General features: G+C 43.1%; 1 long non-coding RNA gene across 1 annotated transcript; it reads right to left on the bottom strand.

Annotated features, from left to right (window-relative positions):
• Positions 1-4,740: 4,740 nt before the first annotated feature.
• LOC120944831 lies at positions 4,741-5,710 on the bottom strand. Its single transcript, XR_005750488.1, has 3 exons — positions 5,582-5,710; positions 5,057-5,160; positions 4,741-4,775 (listed from the first exon to the last, which is right to left on the bottom strand). It is a non-coding gene; the product is annotated as an uncharacterized LOC120944831 (long non-coding RNA).
• Between the last annotated feature and the right edge of the window lie 3,178 nt (positions 5,711-8,888).

Genomic DNA, 8,888 nt, shown 5'->3' with positions numbered 1-8,888 from the left:
TTGACAAAAAATTCCCCTTACGTATTACAATACTTTTCGGGTAGTCTTTCTACACAAAAGACCCCCATTATGAATAACAATTGTGTTGTTTTTAATGCCTGATGTTTGTTCTATGTTACGTTTTTAGACCGTCTCCTGACGAAGCGAAAGCGAAACTAGTCGAGACTCGAGACTATTGGTCTCATGATTTCAATTCTCTCACCGATATTTTACCCCGTCTGTTAAATGGGGATTGCACAACCGGTGACCTGATTGTGGTCAAGTTTGTATACTTGTAATGTTTTAATGTGATGTAATTTTATTTTTGTCTTCAATGTGTATATGTGAATAAACATTTTCTTAAACATGAACTACTCAGGCTTTTGAAGCTAATTATCAAGTACCGGTATAGTCCTCCCTGCCCACATTTATTCACTGGAGTCCCAGGGTTCATTGGGGAATCCTTGAGACCCCTCAATTTATTTTACTTTGAAGATTTCACATTTTGAAAGAGAAAACAACGTTTTTTTCCTTATTGCTCTTCTACGAACTTTAATTTTTTTGCTTATGAACACTTTCAGTCACGGGTTCTGCTCATTTGTATTTTTATTGTGTTGCTTTTGTTTGTTATTACTTTCACTGTGTGGGTCATACACACACAAGCGCTGTTCACATATATAATTTATGGTTTATTGTAGTATTTAAACACGTTATATATACTTAGGAATACATTATAACCGATAACATTTTCTGAAAAAATCACTAAGCGTAAATTGCTTTTTCACAAAAAACGTAAAGGATATCAATCTGAAAAGTCATAGCCGGATAGCTGAATATTTTGTGACCGCTTTAAAGTTTGTTTGGTGTCTGTAAGTGAAAGTATGAAGGAGCTGAAACTTTTGGCAGGACGTGTGATTTGGAGCGGGAAAAAGGATGTTCTCATTGACTTCAATGTTAAAAAAAAGTGTCTAAAAGCAAAATATTTTAAAAAGTATAAATAGTACAAAAAAACTTGAAGAAGTCCCATTGTTAGCTGAACGAGACGAACATTTTAATAGTTGAATGGTCTCAATAGCTGAAAGTATGCAGAAGTTACGCAGAGCCAAAAAACGTACGGAATAATAAAGGAAAAAAATAATAATAAAAAACGAATATCAATACTGGGAATGCTTTTTAAGCATTCCCACTAATAAAAAACCAATATCTATACTGGGAATGCTTATTAAAGCATTCCCACTAATAATAAAAAACCAATATCAATACTGGGAATGCTTATTAAAGCATTCCCACTAATTAAAAGCATTTGTAATAGTATTTCTTTCCATAAATAGCTTTCTACCTCAATATTCCTCCTCACTGACCTGGGGGGGGAACCTCTTGAGGGGGAGGGGCGACCAGGAAGTCAGGATACTCTCTACTTTGCAGATAGAGAAAGGAGCTCTGTGTCCTAAAGATAGTGTATTGGTTATGGTGAATGGCTTTGGCACGGGCTCAGCAATTCAGCATTCCCACTCGCATTTTCCTCAGGAAATGCATTTTCTAGTTCTTAATTTTATTATTCCATACGTTTTTTGGCTCTGCGTAACTTCTGCATACTTTCAGCTATTGAGACCATTCAACTTTTAAAATGTTCATCTCGTTCAGCTAACGATGGGACTTCTTCAAGTTTTTTTGTACTATTTATACTTTTTAAAATATTAAGCTTTTAGACACTTTTTTTTAACATTGAAGTCAATGAGAACATGCTTTTTACCCCTTAAAATCACATGTGTTGCCAAATGCTTCTTCTCCTTCATACTTTCACTTACAGACACCAAACAAACTTTAAAACGGTCACAAAATATTCAGCTATCCGAAAATGACTTTTTAGATTGATATCTTTTACGTTTTTTGTGAAAAAGCAATTTACGTTTAGTGATTTTTTCAGAAAATGTTATCGATCATAATGTGTTCCTATGGAGCAGCTTAGAGTGGACGATGACATCACTAGAGCACAGATCATCAAAAAAGGGGGAACAAATTGCTCTAACGCCCACAAGATCTACTTGTCATACACAATTTATATATGAAAACGTAGGTATTTTTGTCTGGTTTCAGGCAATGTGATCAGTTTTGTGATAGGCATTTTACTTTTAGATCCTGGAGCTTCTAAAGGACAAGAGCCCCAAAATTCCTCCCATTGACCGTCATGTTAAAACGTCTTTAAAATGTTTCTGCAAAACACAAAGACACTCTTTTCTAAATCGTTGACATGGCCACATTTTTAAGTTTATCAACATAAATTTCATATCGATGCGTTCACAAGGGCCGTGTCTTTCAAGCGGTGAAGTCGCTGTATCGATCGCATGTACGGTTGTGGATTTATTAAGATTTGTTTGAAGGCTTATTTCACGTATTTGGTATGTGAATTAAAAGCATTTGTAATGGTATTTCTTTCCCTAAAAAGCTTTCTTTACCTCAGTGTAATATTCCTCCTCACTGACCTGGGGGGGGGAACCTCTTGAGGGGGGAGGGGTGACCAGGAAGTAAAGACACTCTCTACTTTGCAGATAGAGAAAGGAGCTGTGTGTCCTAAAGATAGTGTAGTGGTTATGGTGAATGGCTTTGGTGCCGGCTCAGCAATTCAGCTTTTCAGCATTCCCACGCATTTTCCTTTGGAAATGCATTTTCTAGTTTTAATTTTAATTTTATTCCGTAAGTTTTTTGGCTCTGCGTAACTTCTGCATACTTTTAGCTATTGAGACCATTCAACTATTAAAATGTTCAGCTCTTTCAGCTAATGATGGGACTTCTTCAACTTTTTTTGTACTATTTATACTTTTTAAAATATCACGCTTTTAGACCCTTTTTTAACATTGAAGTCAATGAGAACATGCTTTTTACCCCTTAAATCTCATCTGATACCAAAAGTTTCAGCTCCTTCATACTTTCACTTACAGACACCAAACAAAATTTAAAACGGTCACAAAATATTCAGCTATCCGGCTATGACTTTTCAGATTGATATCTTTTACAGTTTTTGTAAAAAAGCAATTTACATTTAGAGATTTTTTCAGAAAATGTTATCGATTAAACAGTGTTTCTATGGGAGCTGGGTTAGAGTGTATCATGTGATCATTAGAGCACAGATCATTAAAAAAATATCTTTAAAAAAGGGGGAACAAATTGCTCTCACGCCCACAAGATCTACTTGTCATACACAATTTATATATCAAAACGTAGGTATTTTTGTCTGGTTTCAGGCAATGTGGTCAGTTTTGTGATACGCATTTTACTTTTAGTTGCTGGAGCTTCTAAAGGACAAGAGTTCCAAATTTTCGCTCATTGACTGTCATGTTAAAAAGTCTTTAAAATTTCCCAGCAAAACGCACCAAGAAGCTCTTTTCTAAATCGCTGCGATGCCCACATTTTTAAGTTTATCAACATAAATTTAATATCGTTGCGTTCACAAAGGCCGTGTGTTTAAAACGGTGAAGTCGCTGTATCGATCGCATGTTGTGGATTTATTGAGGTTTGTTTAAAGGCTTCTTTCACTTATTAGGTGTGCGGATTAAAGGGTTTGTAAAGGTATTTCTTTCCCTAAATAGCTTCCTTTACCTCAGTGCAGTCCTCCTCACTGACCTGGTGTGGAGAAAACCTCTTGAGGGGGTGGGGGCGACCAGGAAGTCAGGACACTCTCTACTTTGCAGATAGAGAAAGGAGCTGTGTGTTAGTGGGCATCCTGCTCACCCCTCCTCTCTCAAGAGGCTTTCTCCACACCAGGGAAAAAGCCTTGCATTACTGTGTGGAGTCACAGACAGAAGAACAGGAAGTGAGGGTTTCTCAGAAGAAATAAGGACATTTAAAAGCAAAATCAAAGGATGAGGTAAGTGAAAGAGGACAGCAGTAAGGTAAAGGAAGCTATTTAGGGAAAATTATTTTACCTTTACAACACCTTTAATGATCAAAGAGAGGCTTTATAAGTACTGAATAAACACTGCTTGTATGTCCTAAAGATAGTGTGGTGGTTATGGTGAATGGCTTTGGTGCGGGCTCAGCAATTCAGCTATTCAGCATTCCCACACATTTTCCTCAGGAAATGCATTTTCTAGTTTTAATTTTAATTTTTATTCCGTACGTTTTTTGGCTCTGCGTAACTTCTGGCATTGCTTTCAGCTATTGAGACCATTCAACTATTAAAATGTTCAGCTCTTTCAGCTAATGATGGGACTTCTTCAACTTTTTTTGTACTATTTATACTTGTTTAAAATATTAAGCTTTTAGACACTTTTTTTAACATTGAAGTCAATGAGAACATGTTTAAAAGCTTTTAAACATTTGACCGCTATGAAAAGTTTCAGCTCCTTCATACTTTCACCTACAGACATCAAACAAACTTTATATACCCCCCAAGGGGGGTGTGTTTCCTCGGTGGGACTTTAAAATTGGGAGACTGGTTAATAAATAAAAAAATAGAAAACTAAATGGTCATCAATTTGTATCAAAAAATGTATCAAATTTTATTAAATATTGTTGTTTGTAGACAACACATATAGGTCAATATTACAACGTTAGATAAGAGCATCCAAATGACCAAAAAGGGAAGGAAATACAACCTAGGACACACCAAGGTCAGCAGCGTTTAACAATGGTGATAACAAAACATAAAAGAAAAAATTATTATAGCGACCGAAAATGCAAGGAGACCCTCAATGAACTGCCTATTGAGTAGAGACAGTTGTGCCAACGTTTCAAGGCTATGAAGAGTAATGCCTCTTCATCAGGGCAAGGGTAGTGCAGGGCTGTCGCAGTGCAATCTAAAAATGAAGGAGAATAATAAATAAGTACATAAATAAGGATAAAAAATGTATATATACCAGAAAAAAATAGTCAGATAGCATTAACATTCCCTCACCATAGCTCTCACTGTGCATGGAGTAATGCCCAGAGACACATACAGGCAAATGGCCCCAACAAACCACCACTACTAATAATTAATTAATTAATTAATTAATTGATTAATTACATTTCTGCTTGGAATTTTTTGTTTATTTTTTGTTTAGGGAATATGACAGGCTAGAAAAATATATATACTTACCGGTTGGAGTACATACTGTACAATCTCTCTCAAGAGGAGATAGAAAGTACTGTCTTACCAGTTAAGACAGTGTATCCAAAGGTCATTAAAACAAGACAAATAGTCTAAAGGATATAAAAAACAAACAGAAAAAAACATCATGATGCCATATAGGGTCAAGAAGTGATAAACTGGTCATTAATACCAGAAGGATTTGTATGCATACAATCTCATGTGTACTGAGTGCACATATAGATATAGAATCTTATGGTATTTAAGGGATACTGACAACAGGGGGCGGCATAGGTGCAGGTATGTAACATACCCAGGTGCGCAAAGTGATGGGTAAGCTGAGAGAGTACATTATAATAGAGTAAAGTAAAGGTGCATAGCCCATAATAAACCATGTCTGCAAGGTACCATGAAAAATCAGGGAACAAGAAGAAAAAGGAAGGAAAATATAGGGGCCCAATCATTGATAGAGAAGTATGTATGTTTCTATATAGTTTATCCCCAATAATGACAGACAGGTAATTTATAATATACCTGCAGGTACTGTCAAAGTAGAGACAGGATCATGGAATGGTTAAACCAATGAAGGTGGACCATAATGCATTGTACGAAGACAAACTCAGGCAGGCTGCCACTTCTATAGATTTATATCGCCTCTTAACATGTAAAGAAAGAAAAGAAAATCAAGAAAATGAGAATGGATATGAAACATAGAAATGCACGGTAATGCATATTAATCTATGTGCAATCGAATGTAAATGTATGGTATGTTGTGATTGCACATACTTACCAGTGTGTAAACAGAGATCCATCAAGGAAGACCTCCCCCGGGGGAAGGTATAGAATATAGTATAAGAGCTGGCTACTAGCCAGTGATCTGTGATTAAAGACAAAGTGAGCCAATATCATTATAAAGATTCCCAGAAAATGGATGCACCAGTACAAAGGTGTAATACCTTCTATAATCTGGGCAGGCTTACTAAGTGACAGCATCACAAGACAAGAAAAAGAAATAGGATATAAAAGTAAAAAACTTGCCTACTAAGTGGTCACTGATCCTCTTATTGCAGCAGCCCAGAGAAGACTGACGCTGAGCCCTCACACAGACAAGTATTTAAGTCTGCGGGAATCAGCGTTAGTGAGCACAACTGAATGTGCAGGGATGGACAGGGGGAGGAAACCTGCGCGCGTCAACACATCCAGGGGCCGCCCTCCGGGTGCGATGACGCGCGACGCCTCCGCCCACACCCCCACAACAGGGAAATCCCCATTGCGTCTGGAGATGGGTGGTACCAGGCTATCCCAAGGCGTCACACCGAGGGAGGGGGGCGAGCAAGGAGGGAGAAGGCACGGCGCGCCAAAGTCCCGCGACGCAGGAAGGAGAGAGGCGGGTCCCACCACGTAAGGAACGGGGGGAAGGCGCCTCCCTCCCCAGAAGAGGACAGAAGTCCTAGTCTTGTCTGCGCCGAGTGCCAGAAGATCCTGAACAGGGACCCAAAACAAAAGCTATAAAGAATCAATGTAAAGGTGAAAAAACAAAGGAAAGGTTGTTAATTGCACTTATGGTTCAGTACATCATACACTCAAATATGGCAAATTTGGAATATTAACGTGGTTGGATACGGGGGCCATGCCATGTAGATAAATCCAAGCTTGGATCATCCATACACAGGGAGAGCCCGGCTTACAATCTATGAAAACCTAATGGTCCTGTCATTACTGATGTTATAAGGTGCTAAGCTGGCGTTGAACCAAACAGCCCAAAAAGGGGTAAGCACACATAATGGCAGTATATAGTGAGTATTAGCATACAAAGTATACAAAAATATACAAAAGAATAGATCAATATCAATACTTAACAACTCTATAGGTTTTCATCATATTGAAGGGAAAGACATAAAGTATATATAAAAAAAAAACAGCAGAACCACAGACTATAACGGGTATACCAGGCCCGGATTGGCCATAGGGCAAACCGGGCATATGCCCGGTGGGCCGCGGCTGCCGGGCCGCTGTTCTTGCTTGCAGGGCCAAGGCAGGCTGCTCTGTAAGCCCGCGCCGGTCCTCCGACCTTTCCGCGGCCGCCCGGCTGCCAGTTCAGCCTCAGGAGGACATAAACAAGAAGGGGGAGGGACTAGAGTTGACAAAGCTCCACGGCCGCCAATGAAGTGCAGCCGTTGGTGCCGGGGGGCGTGACCAGGAAGGGAGAGGAGCCTGCTACAGCATGTTCTGCAGATGGGATCTCTCCGAGAAAACGTAAGTGCCGGCCCCTGTAACCTGAATAGGAGGAGCGGTGGGGTGGCTGCATCTAAAAGAATCATTCTCTCCATCTTCTTCCCGCGGTCTCTGAATGCCTGCTTCTGCTCCTCTCCCTCTCACAGCCATTCAGGTACTGCGGGAAGAAGATGGAGAGAATGATTCTTCTATATGCAGCCACCCCACCGCTCCACCTATCCTGCTCATCTCTGCTGCCCCCACAGTGCTCTCTACCTCCCCCACAGGACTCTAAAGCCCCCCCAGTGCTCTCCACCTCACCCATGCTCTCTGCTGCCCCCTGCCTCTCTTCCTGTGCTCTGCACCTCCCCCTGTGATATCCACCTCTCCCTGTGCCCTCCACTTCTCCCTCAGTGCTATCCAGCCCACCCCCCCCTGTGCTCTCCTCCTCCCTCCTGTACTCTCCACCTCCCCCCATGCTCTAGGCTGCCCCCCTGTGCCCTCCGCCTCTCCCCCTGTGCTCTTCACCTCCCCCAGTGCTCTCCAGCCCCCCCAGTGCTCTCCACCTCCCCCCATGCTCTACGCTGCCCCCCTGTGCCCTCTGTCTCTCCCCCTGTGCTGTCTCCAACTACCCCCATGCTCTACGCTGCCCCCTGTGCCCTCCGCCTCTCCCCCTGTGCTCTCCACCTCCCCCTGTGCTCTTTTCAATTCCCCCTAATTCTCTCCAGCCCCCCCAGTGCTCTCCAGCCCCCTCCGTGCTCTCCAGCCCCCCTTCTCACCACCTCCCTCCTGTGCTCTCCACCTCCCCCATGCTCTACGCTGCCCCCCTGTGTCCTCCGTCTCTCCCCCTGTGCTCCCTACCTCCCCCCATGCTCTACGATGCCCCCTGTGCCCTCTGCCTCCCCCCCTGTGCTCTCCACCTCCCCCTGTGCTCTTTTCAATTCCCCCTAATTCTCTCCAGCCCCCCCAGTGCTCTCTATCCCCCCCAGTGCTCTCCATCCCCCCTCTTCTCTCCACCTCCCTCCTGTGCTCTCCACCTCCCCCATGCTCTATGCTGCCCCTCTGTGCCCTCTGCCTCTCCCCCAGTGCTCTCTAGCCCCCCAGTGCTCTCTAGCCTCCCCAGTGCTCTCTACCTCACCCTGTGCTCTCCAGCCCTCCAGTGCTCTTTAACACCCGAGCCCAGTGCTCTCTATCCCCCATGCTCTACGATGCCCCCTGTGCCCTCTGCCTCTCCCCCTGTGCTCTCCACCTCCCCCTGTGCTCTTTTCAATTCCCCCTAATTCTCTCCAGCCCCCCCAGTGCTCTCTATCCCCCCCAGTGCTCTCCAGCCCCCCTCTTCTCTCCACCTCCCTCCTGTGCTCTCCACCTCCCCCATGCTCTATGCTGCCCCTCTGTGCCCTCTGCCTCTCCCCCAGTGCTCTCTAGCCCCCCAGTGCTCTCTAGCCTCCCCAGTGCTCTCTACCTCACCCTGTGCTCTCCAGCCCTCCAGTGCTCTTTAACACCCCAGCCCAGTGCTCTCTATCCCCCATGCTCTACGCTGCCCCCCTGTGCCCTCCACCTTCCCAATGCTCTACGCCTCCCCCTGTGCTCTCCACCTCCCCCCATGCTCTGCGCTGCCCCCTATGCC

Source organism: Rana temporaria, chromosome 7, assembly GCF_905171775.1.
Source record: "Rana temporaria chromosome 7, aRanTem1.1, whole genome shotgun sequence".
Lineage (NCBI taxonomy): Eukaryota > Metazoa > Chordata > Amphibia > Anura > Ranidae > Rana > Rana temporaria.
This window is presented reverse-complemented; position numbering and strand designations above follow the sequence as displayed.